The sequence below is a fragment of the Adiantum capillus-veneris genome, chromosome 11, assembly GCF_014529385.1.
Source record: "Adiantum capillus-veneris isolate H3 chromosome 11, ASM1452938v2, whole genome shotgun sequence".
Classification (NCBI taxonomy): Eukaryota; Viridiplantae; Streptophyta; class Polypodiopsida; order Polypodiales; family Pteridaceae; genus Adiantum; species Adiantum capillus-veneris.
This window is the reverse complement of record NC_140941.1, coordinates 156,082,333-156,097,678: the sequence shown is the minus strand read 5'-3', so window position 1 is coordinate 156,097,678 and position 15,346 is coordinate 156,082,333. Positions and strand designations below refer to the sequence as shown.

At 40.3% G+C, this 15,346-nt stretch overlaps 1 pseudogene; it reads left to right on the top strand.

Annotated features, from left to right (window-relative positions):
* The first annotated feature begins 14,096 nt into the window (after window positions 1-14,096).
* LOC147448278 (putative CCR4-associated factor 1 homolog 6) lies at window positions 14,097-14,690 on the top strand (annotated as a pseudogene).
* The last annotated feature ends 656 nt before the right edge of the window (window positions 14,691-15,346 follow it).

Below are 15,346 nucleotides of genomic sequence, written 5' to 3'. Positions count from 1 at the left end.
TGGTTCTTGATTGTCATTTATACTTGAGAGCATGTGCATCCTTCCTCCTCTTAGCTACATCAATTTGATAGAAATTTATTGCACCTCATTAGTTCATTTATACACCAATGGTCCCTTCCATGTCGTCTTGCCATGCCCATACTACAAGGTTGTATACAAGGGCACCCTTTTTACATGACACATGTTTGACAAACACCATTAATTTTTAAAGTCTTATTTTGTTACAATAAAATTATGTTTTTATTTAATTGACCAATATATGCCTTTTTTAATCAATTTACAAAAACAACAATCAAAATTAATAGAGTTCTATGCCTAAAATTGTTTAAAACGACATCATCATAATTGAAATAAGTTAGTTGGAAACAAATAAAATATCGAGGATCTTTTTACCATACAATGTGACAACTTCAAAGCTTCAATTGAACAACTTCTTTCACAAAGATTGAAGATGCTGCTCCTTTCCATTTTCAATCATTGTTTGAAAAGATATGGCAGATGTTAGGAAGGCCATAGCATCCACCACATTATGGGCACATCATCGTCGGAATATGCTTTACATCTTTGACCATGTGGAATATTCATTCCGCCACCAATTATAAGAGGCGAATTCGGCTCCAATCTATGAATATCAAAGCCAAGACATACCCTAAAAGGTGGTACTACAACCTTCTTTAAATCTAGAATGATAGTTTCAACAAGAGGGAAGGTCGCTGCAGTGACTTTGCATACTAATTTGTTTGCAACAAATTCAGTCTGTTTTGAGCTTGTGTCTCCTCGAGATAAGGTGGTATCCATAAAAAAGAACAATGCTAAGTGAGAGAAGATGCTTAGATCTCTCTCTCTCTCTCTCTCTCTCTCTCTATCTATCTATCTATCTAAAATGAGAAACAATATTACTATCATTGGCAAAAACTTCATTAAAGACCAGGCCTTATAAAGTGTATTTTTAAGGGCCAAAATAAAAAATTCCAAGCTAGTTTTGAGGGTGGCGGTAAAGAAAATTGGCTAAAAATTTGGAGGATTTTAGTGTAAAACTCGATAAAAATCCAAATTTCTTTTGTTAAGATATTCAATGTTCTTTTTTCCATTGGTTCCTACGAAAGGTTTTGGTGAACACTTCCTTGTGGGATCCTCTCTCTCTCTCTCTCTCTCTCTCTCTCTCTCTCTCTCTCTCTCTCTCTCTCTCTCTCTCTCTCTCTCTCAGTCAAGAGGATAGAGGATCCTTGGAACACCATTACTTTTCAAGTCATAAACAAAACTCCTATTAACTATTTCAATATTCAGACCTCCACTTACAATTTTAATTGGTCTTGATCTTCCAATCATTCAAATTGCCTTGCTATAAAGTGGATATTTACAGCATGACTCCATCAATGTTGATGACTAGCCTGTCATACGAATATGGAACATAAAAAAGAAGCTAAACTATAAACTATCAGATAATGGCTTGACCTAAAACACCAGTCAGCAGGCAGCATGTGCATGTTTTTTTCCCGCAACGCACAATTTAAGTCTTTTGGTGAAAACTAGCTTACACAAAGCAGACAGCCCCATCAAACCAAACTTTTAGCATGGTTAATAATCAAGCCACTTGCAAGATAGTGAGACAAGCCCTAAAATTCTCCTTTGCATGTACATCATTCCTCACAATTGCATTGGTATGATCAACACACTTTTGGAGGCACACTTGCTTCATAGAGCCAGGTACGCCTATGACAGTGAGTTTTTCCTACTGCATAACATCTTTAACAGGACAATTCAAGGGATCAGATGAGATAGCATAGAGAAAAGGAGAAAGTGGGCACCCTTGTCTTATGGATTTATGCAATGGATTAACATCTGTAAGAGTACCATTAATTGAAATTCTAGCTAACGCATTCCCAAAAAGAATGTGAAAAGAATCTGTCCAAACCCATATCATATAGACTTTGAAGTATGAACTCCCATTCAATTCTATCATAGGCCTTATCATATGCTATATGGACGATTTTTTGTGAGAAGATCTTTTGGAAGAGATTTTTTTGTAATTTTGCAGTGTAGTGATCAGCATCATATCTAATAAGCAATGAATTATTATGCTCTTTGAATGTTATGTGCTGGTGTTAGTACTACTACTTGCAGTCAGCTGAAATATTGGCGGTTGTAGGAATCATATCATAAGAGTGTAAGCTGTTTCTGATCATGCCTCTTGCTTCTTCCCAATATCGGATGGCCAATTAGCTCTTGTTTCCTAATTGCACCTACATGATTTACTACTTGACTTCCGTCGTCAATGCTCGACTCTATCATGTAGCCTTGTTGCTACAGTATGGGGGTATTATACATGCAAGTGCCAGCTTTGATTACTCAACCCCAACCAATCTCAATCCGTCTTCTTGCCATCAATCGGGATCTTGTCCCTAGTCTAGTGTGTGAGTGATCTGCGTTTTGCATGAGTTGATGAATAGATGAGCAAGAAAGTGCCCAAGGCTGAACTCAAAACCACTCCTGAGACCGACCCCAAGCGTGAGCCCAGAGGTGGTGCTCAGATCCTTTATAGGGTCTCCTAGCTCCCATCTTGCAAACCTCAGAGACCACAAGGCGTGATTCCCTCAAGCGAGTATGGGACTAGATCAAGGCTCACAAGCTCCATAGTAGTATTGAGGAATCGCAAATCTTTTGTGATCCTCCCCTTAAGAAGGCATTTGGACGACACAATGTTAGTGCTCAAGTACTTGAGTCCCCACTTGTCAGCACATTTTTCTGTTGATCCTATCGGGCTGTTGGTGATGTAGGCAAAGAAATAGAATGAGTAAACGTCAAAGTGGACATGAGGGAAAAAAAGCTTATGATGGTTATAATCCTCAAGTAATTAAGCCAACGGCTTCATGAGAGAAGCTAGCTGCTTGCACTTTTAGCAGAGTGTGTGAGGGGGTTAGTGGCAGATAGCTCAATGTTGAGGGAAAGGCGTATTTGGGGAATATTGCAATTTGCCACTGGTGCAAGTCATGGTCTGATTAGCCTTTGGCTTCAGTCACACTTCTCGTCTAGCTCTGTTGATAGATGAATGCGGGCTACATAATTACAAGTTTGGTTATCAGATGAAGTATGGAGACTTGAAAATACTTACTCAGGACATGCAGCATACTCGAGGGGAGGAAGTCCAAGTAGCTGATGAAGGGAGAGAGAGTGAATTAGATGTTTCTGCAATGATCTTCCGTGCAATTCGGCTGCGGGCTTCCACGCGCATACTATTGGTGAGATCCCCTTGGATGGAATGCATCAATAATTATCAAGTGGAAATCACTGACAAAGTAACACCATCACACAAGAATTACAGTCTGCTCAAGCTATGTGAATATGAAGCAAATTTATATGAAGAAAATCTACGAAGGAGGAAGTTCGAGGAAGAATATCGTGGCAAGCAACAAGATCAGAATTAATTGAGAGCACTACTATGTAAGGGTATGTCCGAGAGTGGGATTGGCAATTACATGTATGTATTTGGGTGTTTTTGGTTGATTTCACAGGAGTGCTAAGATCGCCATCATTGTGATAATGGTGTATGTTGAGATGTAGAGAGAAAGAGAGAGAGAGAGAGACGAGACAACAAACACACCATATACGCTCCCAAAGACTGATTCATATTGAGGACAAGATACAAATATATAGGTGAGACCAAGTTGAGTAGAGTGAGCCATATATAGCTCCAACACCCCCACTCAAACAAAGGTCTCTAGCTTTGGATGAAAAAACCCTTGGGGAGTTCAACGGAAAAACCCAAGCCCCTATACAATGTGAAAATATGAACCAGCGATGATGATGTGAAAGTGAATTGTGCATCTATGTACAAATATTCAAGTGACTTAGAGATCACAATGTGTAAATGTGGAGTGTGCATAGTGCATGGTACCTAAAAGATTACAATGTCATATGTACAAAGCTATTACAATAGCAAAGAAGCTAATCTAGAAAGAGTGAGGCCGAAGCAACTCCAAGCTCCGAGCGCAAGAGGATGAAACGTGACTCGTTGAGGCCTTTGGTCAAAATGTCTGCAATCATCTGGTCACTTGGACAGTGTTCAACCATAATGGTTCCTTTGCGTACTTCATACCTGACATAATGATAATGGACAGCAGTGTGCTTTGACTTATTATGTTGAACATAGTCTTTTGCAAGACTAATAGCACTTTGGTTGTCACACCGCAAGGGTGTGCTAGAAAGAGGAGAGTGACCAATATCAACCAGCATTTGTCAAAGCCAAATCAACTCACGAGTTGCAAGTGATGCCGCAACATATTCTGACTCAGTCGTAGAAAATGCAACACAACTTTGTTTCTTGCTGGTCCAAGAAACAAGACAACCATTTATAAAGAAGCAATTTCCACTAGTAGATCGCATAGATAGATGTGAGCTTGCCCAGTCTGCACATGTGTAACCCAAAAGAGAAAGAGATTGCATAGAATCCGATGTGAGTTGTCGTCGATAGACTAAACCAAAATTTGTAGTGCCTTTCAAGTATTTCAATACACGCTTTGCAGTAGACCAATGCTTAAGAGAAGGACATGCAAGATGTTGTCCAAGATAATTAGCAGCAAACAGAATATCAGGACGAGTGTTCATGCCAACAAACTGAAGACATCCAATCAAGTTAGCATAAGATTGATTTGTGACAAGTTGACCGCCATTGTCAGAAGTGTTCTTCGTAGAGCTCGCAAGACAAGGTGTGTTGGCTGAATGTGAAGATTCCATACCAATTTTTTGAATAGTATCTGCAATAAACTTTGACTGTCGAAGGAATAAAATACCTTTTGTACGGTTCCGTTGGATTTGAATGCCAAGACACTAGTGAATCTCTCCAAGATCCACCATATCAAATGCAGAAGATAATAACTTTTTCACTTTTTGAAGAAATCCCAAATCATTGGAAACAAGGATGGTATCATCCACATAAAGAGCAAGAATCACAAAACTGCTACCTTGGCGTTTTATATATAAGTTGGGGTCTGGTGAGCAAGAGATGAATCCTTTAGAGGTGAGAAAAAGATCAAATTTTGTATACCAGGCTCGCGAAGCTTGTTTGAGACCATATAGTGCCTTGTGGAGTTGAGCAACAAGGTCTTCTTTACCTGGAATAACAAACCCTTCTGGTTGTTCCATATAAATTTCCTCTTCCAAGTCACCATTAAGAAAAGCAGTTCGCACATCCATTTGATGAGCTTCTAAATCAAATTGAACAGCAAATGCCAATAAAACTCGAACACTTGTAATGCGAACAACTGGTGAAAAAGTCTCTTGATAATCAAAACCAGCTACTTAGGAGTAACCTTTTGCAACTAAACGCGCCTTGAACTTGTCAAAAAATACATCTGCTTTTACTTTTGTCTTATACACCCACTTACATTTAATAGTTGTACGACCAAGAGGTAATTCAGTTAGTATCCATGTACCTTTAGAGATAAGAGAATCTTACTCTGCTTCCATAGCCTCTTGGCATTGATTCTTTTGTGGTGAAGAGATAGCTTCATCATAAGTAATGGGATCTTCGGAAGTAGAAAAAGCATTATCAGCAATATCGTCATCATAAACATGACATGAGCCATGTTCAAAATCAATAGGCAGATCAACAAAAATATCAATATCATCATTGGCAACATTCGGAATGGATGGTTGTGAAGAGGAAAGTTTCTCTATAGGAAGAGTTTCATCTTTTGAAAGAAATGGAAAAGCCTGAAGCAATGATTTAGTATCATCAGAATCATCCATGGACCATGAGCCTCCCATAAGCTATTCGTTAAAAGTAGCATCATGATTCAAAATTACTTTCTTGGAGGAAGGGTCATAGAATTTGTAGCCTTTGGAAGTGTCAGAATATCCAATAAAAATAACTTTAAGACCAGGAGCATCAAGCTTTGTTCGTGTTTCTTTCGGAACATGAATATAAGCAATACATCCAAAGGTTCGAAAATGAGACACAGAAGGAATGTCACCCGTCCATGCTGTGATGGGTATCTTACCAGAGGGTGCAGTAGTAGGAAGATGATTCTGAATAAATACGGTTGTTAAAGTAGCTTCAGCCCAAAAAACACGAGATAAGCCAGAATGAATCATCATACATCTTACAGCATTGAGAATAGTGCGATTCTTTCGTTCAGCAACACCGTTCTGTTGAGGTGAATATGGAATAGTGTGTTCATGATGAATTCCACTGTCAGCACAATAACTCACAAAATCTCGAGAAACATATTCATCTCCATTGTCACTACGAAGCTTCTTAAGGCGATGACCAGTTTGAAGTTCCGCAGCCTTGTGGAATTGTTTGAAAACAGATAAGGCTTCAGATTTTTGTCTAAGTAGGAATACAGTCGTATACCTTGAGAAATCATCAATGAAAGTAATGAAGTAGAGATATTGTGATCTCGACGAAGGTAGAGGTCCACATATATCAGTATGAACAAGATCCAATATTTCATCAGAATGAGTTGTATTTGAAAGAGGAAAGGGTTTACTATTGTGTTTCCCAAGAGCACAAAATTCACATATTCCCATATGGGGATGGGCTTTAAGATCCATGCCATGAACAAGATCACGACGTTGAAGATCAAGGAGTTTTGAGAAATTAGCATGAACAAAACGGTGATGCCATACTTTGCAATCATGATCACCTAGAGCAGTGACAACATTTTCTACAGCATCGTTGAGAGAGAGTTCAAACAAATTACCGTTTCGAGGAGCAGTGGCTATAGTCTGTCCATCTTTCTCAATTCGGAATTTGGTATGATCAAATCCCACAAACAGACCAAGATCAACAAGTCTAGCAACTGAAAGAAGATTACGTTGAAGATCTGGTACATGTAATACTCCTCGAAAAATTCGAGTGGAAGAAGATAAGGTACCAAGATATAAGTCTCCAATACCCTTTACTTGACAAGTAGTATCATCAGCAAGATAAACAACGCGTTGAACTGGCAGTGGATGATAGTTATGGAGCCACTTAGACTGATATGTCATATTTCCTGTAGCACCAGAATCGACAATAAAAAGTGATCCATCACGTACATGAAGTATTCTGTCTGGAGCAACTGAACATAGGACGCAGCTTGTTTCTGGTACAATGTTGTTTCGATGTTCAGTAGCATATGATCTATTCCGATCTGTATGGAATCGACGCTTATAGCACATATGAGTGGGATGATCAGATCGTCCACAATATTCACAAAAAGAAGAAGAAGAGTCTCTAGATAAGCGTGGTTGTTTTGTGGTAATATTGTGTTCGCGTCGGCCACCTTTGCGGTTTCCTCGTTGAAATGGACGCCTTCGAGCATAAAAAGCACGTTCCATGTGTTGTGACTCAGTCTCCTCTTGTGAAATCATAGTTGTATCATGTCCACCATTACGACTTTCTTGACGTTGAGAGTATTCAATTAAAGACATGCAGGCTTAGTCGAAATCAAGACCATCTTTATTAGAGAGAATAGTAACAATGTTATCATAAGAAGAGTCCTTCACCGTATCAAGGAGAAGTGTAATCAGTTGCTTTTGTGGAATAGGATCACCGGCAGCAGCAAGTTGGTTAATAATAGATTTGAAAGATTCAATGTGTCCCGTCATGGCAGTACCAACTTCATATTGTAACTTGTTAAGAAACCCTCTCAAATAAAGTATTTCTGTGACAGATTTCTTCTGAAAGTTTGCAATAAGATACTTCCATACGTCGTGGGAAGTAGGCAGTTCATACATATCAAGCAAAAGGGAATCAGTAAGAGCAGAAAGAATATACCGACGAGCTGCTTTATCACATCGTTGCCAATCCGTATAGGCAACATTCCAATCTTCAAATATAGGTCCTTCAGTGATAAGCACGTTATCATTATCCGTATCAACAGGCTGAGGTGGACAAACACGATTTCCAAGAACAACATCGGAGAGTTCATCACCTTCAAGAATTAACAACATCTTTTCTTTCCAGGCTGGAAAACCTTGACCTTGGAAAGGAGGAGCAGAACGCTGGCCAGAAGGAAAGCCGTTGACGAGAATATTCATAGCCATATCTTGTTGCGAGAAGACGTATAAGATAAGATCGTAGAATCTGCACACCATATATGGTGAAGGCCACAATTGAGAATGAGAGAGATATAAGGACCGCGTTCTGTCAACGATAAACGTAAGAAGGATGCTCAAGGAACGTCCAAAGATGTGAGAGACGTCACCCAAAAAAATGCACGGTAAAGGAGACGTTAATAATAAAAGAGTGCTCAAAATAGAGTGGCGTGAGATGCAAGATTGAAGGACACAATACGAATAACAAAAAGCTAAATCTTCTCGAAAAAGTTAATGCCAAAATAAGAAAAACGATCGCGGACGCTTCACGAAGAAGTAGGACGAAGAAAGTTGCGTCAAGCTCAATTGCAGTAAAAACAGCATAACTTTCTGCTGCGAACTCCGATTGACGCAAACCTAGAACTCAAATCGAAGAGCTCGAGGAGACGAACAAGTTTTGGATAAAAAGTGCCATTGCGCTACGCTCCATTGCGCTTTTCCCGTTTCTCCAAATTTTGAGCAGAACGCTTGTTTTGTCACCATGAATTGAATCGGCATGTGATTGTTATCGCTCTGATACCATGTTGAGATGTAGAGAGAAAGAGAGAGAGATGAGACAAGAGACACACCATATACGCTCCCAAAGACTGATTCATATTGAGGACAAGATACAAATATATAGGTGACACCAAGTTGAGTAGAGTGAGCCATATATAGCTCCAACAGTGTAGGCATTCAAGATTCAGCTTCATTGGCATGCTCTTCTCTACTTGGCCATTTTCAACTGCTTCAGCTTCTCGTACTTGGCCTTGTCAGACCCATCTCTCTCTCTCTCTCTCTCTCTCTCTCTCTCTCTCTCTCTCTCTCTCTCTCTCTCTCTCTCTCTCTCTCTCTCTCTCTCTCTCTCTCCACACATGCAGACACGCACCTCTAGCGCCTCACTGTTAGCTAGGTGTTTGGCAGAGCTCAAGGAAAGAGGAAAAAGTTTGCGCGTATAACAAAATACCTCGTCTAGATCTGTTGATAACATTTGATGAGGCAAGAATTTTGGAATGATCTGCAGACAAACATGAATTGATCGCTAATTCTCCTCTCTCTCTCTCTCTCTCTCTCTCTCTCTCTCTCTCTCTCTCTCTCTCTCTCTCTCTCTCTCTCTCTCTCTCTCTCTCTCTCTCTCTCTCTCCCTCTCTTTGTAAAAAAGAAGCTCCCTGAAAGAGTGCGCGCCGGCGCGCGCTCTTTTAGAGAGTTTCTTTTTTTTGACAGAGAGAGAGAGAGAGAGAGAGAGAGAGAGAGAGAGAGAGAGAGAGAGAGAGAGAGAGAGAGAGAGAGAGAGAGAGAGAGAGAGAGAGAGAGAGAGAGAGAGAGAGAGAGAGAGAGAGAGAGAGAGAGAGAGAGAGAGAGAGAGAGAGAGAGAGGGAGGACAGAATTGTAGGCATGGTGGCATCAAAGCAGAATCAGGGGACACCAATTAAGGTGCAAAATCTAAGGCCCGACACATCCGGCCACAACCTGGTGGTGAAGGTGCTTAGCGCCGAGCAAGTGATGTAGAAGAGCCACTTTGATGCCCCACAGTGCACCCCTTTGCGCTTGGCTTACGTTGGCGATGAGACTGCCGTGATCATTTTCCCTGCCTGTAATGAGCAACTGGATGTAATGCAGGAAGGTGCCACGGTGATTCTAAACAATGCAAAGGTACATATGTTTAGGGGCTTCATGCGCCTTGCAGTGACAAGTGGCAAGGCTCTATTGAGGTGACGGAGCTTGCCAACTTTTCAGTCAAGTCAGATAATAATATATCAGTCAACGCTCCTCTCTTACACACAAGCTGCATCTTTGACTTCCACGTTTACACCATTTACTTGACTCCTGCACGGGCGTCCGCTTAATTAAGAACAAATTGCTCGAGGCCTTCTGCAATGATGCTTCCCAACAACAGCTCTTAAGGTGGCATCTCCTCTTCCCCTTTCCCGTCTTTGATGCTGTCTTCTCTCGTCCGACCAGCGTCTTCCAGGATCTTGCATTTGCGAGGTGCTACCGTATCACTTCAATCATTGCATGTAGCTTTGGATCACAGGAGCTTGTAGTTCTCATTCATGGTCAGCCTCTTTGTGCACTGAAAGTTCTCTGATGAGCTTACAAGGGCTCGTAGTTAGGTTTTGCAATATGTTTAACAAATTAAGACATCGATAAGGTTTACTTTTTGAGAATTACAAAATTTTTATCGTACAATTGGATCGGCTTTTGTAATGCTTAAATTTTTGTGTCAAGCGGTTCAAATTTTGGACACATCTAGTACAATATTCTAGATAGAGAGAGAGAGAGAGAGAGAGAGAAGAAGAAGAAGAAGAAGAGGAAGAGATCTTTAACATCGTAGGAAACTATCCCAAGAGACCTTAAAGATCTAGCCGACGAGGAGAGTTGAACTCAAGACCTGTTATTCAAGAGGGAAATGGCATAACCAATCTACCACACTTGGGTGATACAAAGGCTATACCATTTTCCTCTTTTTATTAGCACACACACCTGCATCCACACACACACACTCGAGAAGAAGAGAGTTCTGGCGTCGTAGGAAACTATCCCAAGAGACCTTAAAGATCTAGCCGACTACGAGAGTTGAACTCAAGACCTGTTATTCAAGAGGGAAATGGCATAACCAATCTACCACACTTGGGTGATAGAAAGTTTATATCATTTTTTTGTTTTTATTAGCACACACACCCACACACACACACCCGAGAAGAAGAGAGTTTTAACATCGTAGGAAACTATCCCAAGAGACCTTAAAGATCTAACCATCGAGGAGAGTTGAACTCAAGACCTGTTATTCAAAAGAGTTTCTTTTTTATTGAGAGAGAGAGAGAGAGAGAGAGAGAGAAGGAAGTGCGATTTAACAACTGCGCCTCTCTGGAGTCCAAAGGTCTCCTTTTGCTGCCTCTACGCATCCCCAACAGAAGTTCTAAACTCTTGCCTCGCAGGAGCGCGTGCTCTCCCTCCCCTGTCTCGCTTAGTCCAACAACCACTACGATTCTTCACACTGGATGCTTAATTGGGTTGGGAAAAACCTAATCAAGCCGCAACACCAAAAACAATGGTCTGACAAGAGATTAGGTTGGGCTACATCAACATGCAAAAGCTCTCCTTGTGACATAGTACAAGGTCGCGTGTCGTACATCAACACAAATATGTTGATCCTCTAGCATGCACGATCTCCACCTGCTCATCATCTTCCCTTCCAGCCTTCCCTCGCCCATATACGATACCCTCCTCCTCCTCTCTCTCTCCTCCATCTCTTTCAATCTCTCTAAACAAAAACTCCACGCCGATGTGGGCTCTTTCAAAGACCTTTTTTTAAAAGAGATTGAGAGAGAGCGAGGAGAGAGAAAGAGAGGAGGAGGGGTTGGGAAAAAAGCTAGGTTTAGTGTAATCCCACCTGCAAATCTGGAGATTTACCTCTAAATTTTAAATTTGAAAGTGAGAAAACCTACAAAATTTAGAAAAATTTATCGTCATTTGGTGTAAAAACCTTCAGATTTAGTCAGTTTACCTCATAGAGGTAGGTTTGCCAAGTTTTCAGAACAAAGTTTTTTTTTAGCACTGGTCCCTGCCCGTGCGTGAAAGAGTCTGCGTCTCTTTCAAAGAGATTTTGTGAAGGGTTTTGTTTATACTATATAGTTGTTGAAAATGATAACGGTTGAACTTGAGGACCTTCTTGCCTCATTTATTGTGAGTTTCCTTGCCCAATTCCTTCAAAACCAAATTGGTCAAGGATTAGGGACCCTCAGATTTACCTTTCCTAGCCAACACAGTTGTCTCAATGTGGCACAATCTTGTTTGTTTTAGCACAACCAACCTCCCAGTTACCCCTTTGAGGGGGTTATCTTATGGGGTGCTAAGGACCGAGGCGTGGGCCACATCATTCTACAATATGACATATGCAATGCTAGACTACCATCCATTTGAATTGCTATGAGGCATCGATGGACGTACAACTCCCAAACAGTAAATAGAGTACAAACAAAAAACGAGGGCTAAGCCGCAGTAGGAAAATCATTTCAAAGAACTACAATGACAATCATACACCATGGCTCTAAGAAGTGTATTTAGCATAGGGGCATCACATGTTGGATGAGTAATCTAGGTCGAGGCATGACGGACAACTAAGCAAACTAGGAACCCCCAGCAGTCTAGGAGCTTTGAGTTGTGCTCATATTAACTTGAAAAATTTAAGAGAAGGTTTTTACACTAAATTTCTCTAAATTTTGTAGGTTTATTCACCTTCTACTTTGAATTTGAAGATAAATCTCAAAATTTGTAGGTGGAATTACACTAAACCTAGGTTTCTATCGATATGGGTAGATGAAAGAGAACTAGCATGTGGACAAAGTTTTCAGAAGAAAATTGTTCATAGCTTTATCAAACTTGCCTACTCTTCTATCAAAGCACTCTTTATAATCCCCCACCGTTACCACCCCTCTTGACACGTTTGTCGCCATCACCTTTGGCAGCACCACTAACTCCCACCCCCCCCGGTAGAAGGCTACCTCTGATGGTGTGATCCAAACTTTAATATATACCATGATGTGGATTTTCTCAAAAGAATAGCCTCATTGCAATAATAGAATTATTTTCAAGTATCCTTCGTTTTCTCTAGAGTAAGTTAAAATGCATAGTATGTTATCGTACATCAACCCACAATAAATTGAGGTAGAGCAAGAGAGAGGAGAAGAAAAACAAGAAGAAGAAGAAGTGAAGATAAGCTCAATCTTCCAAAATCTCCTTATTCATGAGATTTGTTCGAGTTGAAACAACCTTACTCCTTTAGTGTAAGTCTCGTGCACCTGCATGTAGGGAAATAGGAGATTTATATCCATTGGAATCATGGTGCCACTATTTCCAACAAGGATCAATGGTGGTAGAAATGGGATTTTAATATAAAAGGGCAACTAGTTCCAAGAAGAGGAATATCAACGTGCCATTGTATGGGTTCCAATTGTTCTATCCTATCAAAGGGAACATTCTACCAAACCTTTGTTGAGAGGGTTTTTTCAGTCAAAAATTTGTGGTCGTTTCACCATTAAAATTAGGTGTAATCTTGTTCTGATTTTTTTTTTTTGTGCTTGAAGTCACCTAAAAATCTTGTTTGGTTTTTGTTTTGTATAGTGTGTCTTGGCCAATCTTGCTTGTTTTAGGGATTGCTCGAAAAATATCGCTTGACATTTGAGATTCCTTGCCTTTTTGCCCACTCTTTTAGGCTTGGTCAAACTTGGCTTAAGCTTTTAGGTTTTTTTTTCAAAACTCACAATGTGTGAGTGAAAATATATATTAATTAAACCAAAAAAGTACATGAAAAATCCCTGCTCCGCCTCGAGCCAACCTCGAGCCAAGGCATCCACCAACCATCAACCAATACCGTACACGAAACACAACTATGAGATAAAGGAGGTGTTGCAAATCGGGAATGGGACCTTCTGATGAGTTATGCGAGCGATTAAGCATCTAGTTAAGGCTTTGGAGAGATCCTAGAAATTGTGGAATGAAGCCTATACGTTATTGCTTGAGACATCCAAAAATTTTAAGCCAGTACAGCCACCAAGCCAGCTGATGCCAACAATTGACAACTTGTTAATTACAGAGACTCACTTTCATAATCTAACACCCAAACTCTAGATGATGCACAACCATAGGACAGTGTGCATCTAGTAGAACTTCAGCTAAGCCGCAAGGATAAATCAGACAAAGAATCCTCTACCCAAGTTCTTGAAGATATCAACCGACTTGCATGGAGAGAGAATGGACGGACTAGCCCAAGCTTATATAGTAGTACCAAACCCCTTGAAAATTTATCTTATACTCAAACCTAGCATATTCTCAGTAAAACAAGGGGCGATCAATCCTTCTAATTCACCATTGTATTGATATGAAGTTCTATCAAAATCACTGACAGAGCAAGCCATGATGCATGTTGACCTGTTGAGGTTTACAAACAGTTCCCTGTCTCCTTCCCTGTGTAACTCATTGCTAGCACTTAATAGGAACGCATCTACCAGACCCTTAGAGCCAATGTCAACAAGATGAAGCTCATTCAAGCAAGTCTCACCCTCACCAATGACAACGGGGAGCTCCCCATGATTGATGGTGCCTACTGCACCTAGCAATTCAACATCTGTGATTTTGACATCACCATCGACTTATACGTGGACACATCCATTCAATTGCTGAAAGCCACTGGCATCGACTTTCAGAAAAATTGGTGGGAGGGCATTGACTCACACAGATTTGGTAGCCTTTTAGTCAAGTACAATCTAGTTCGCGACAAGAAGAATCACTACATATGCTACCAGGGGGACTATGATTTTTCCTATCTGCTTAATCTTTTGATGGGGGAGTTTCCAGTTACGCATGTAGAGTTCAAGGCAAAGATACAAGATTTTTTTGGTGTTGTCTATGACATTGGACTTGTGTTGACTAAATGCTTTCATCTTAAATGTGGGCTTTAAAAGTTCTCCAACATATTGTGCGTGAAATGCATCTCCTAAAATGCCCATCAAGTGGGCTCAAATAGCCTGCTCATGTCTTCAGCATATCAAACTATCAAGGAAACATATTTTGGAAATTGTAGAGGGGATGAAATGCCTCTTGGTCTTGTTAGGACCCTAGTCTTCTGAATGACTGTAGTTAGGCCATCATGAACCTTTTAGCCCATTTTGAGATACCTCCTCTCTCAGCTTAAAGTTTGTTTTGATGGTTCAAATGGCAAGTGGTTTTGACATGCTTTTCGGTACTTTTTCCTCTATGTTAATGATGATTGTTAAAGGTTACATGTGGGTAAATCTAATAACTAGCACATGCTCTCTAGTCAAATTCTTGAAGAGGATAAATGAGATAGACATTCCTCCTGTTGAGTCCATGAAGATATTAGGTAAGCTACACAATCAAAGAATGGACAAATGCTTATGGAAAACAAACCACCTAAAACATGACTTGATCCTTAGAAACATGGCATTCTCTCGATAAACCAGCAAGCGATCACTTCCACTACTGTTGATTTAACATTGGAATATGAACATTCTATCAAACGCATTGATAAAGCATACATTCCATGATGCATGCTGACGTGTACGGATTTGGCATTTGGGAATTCACAGCCTCAAGACTCTTTCACAAAACCTTCCAAACAAACTTCAATTTCAATAAGAATCATACAAACAATACAAGAAAAGGCAGGCTACATAGGGTAATGATGTGTACACTTCACACTTTATTGCGAGTAAATAAATCCATTAAAAAGATTTGTGGCAGACCCAAAGTTTTCAATATGTAG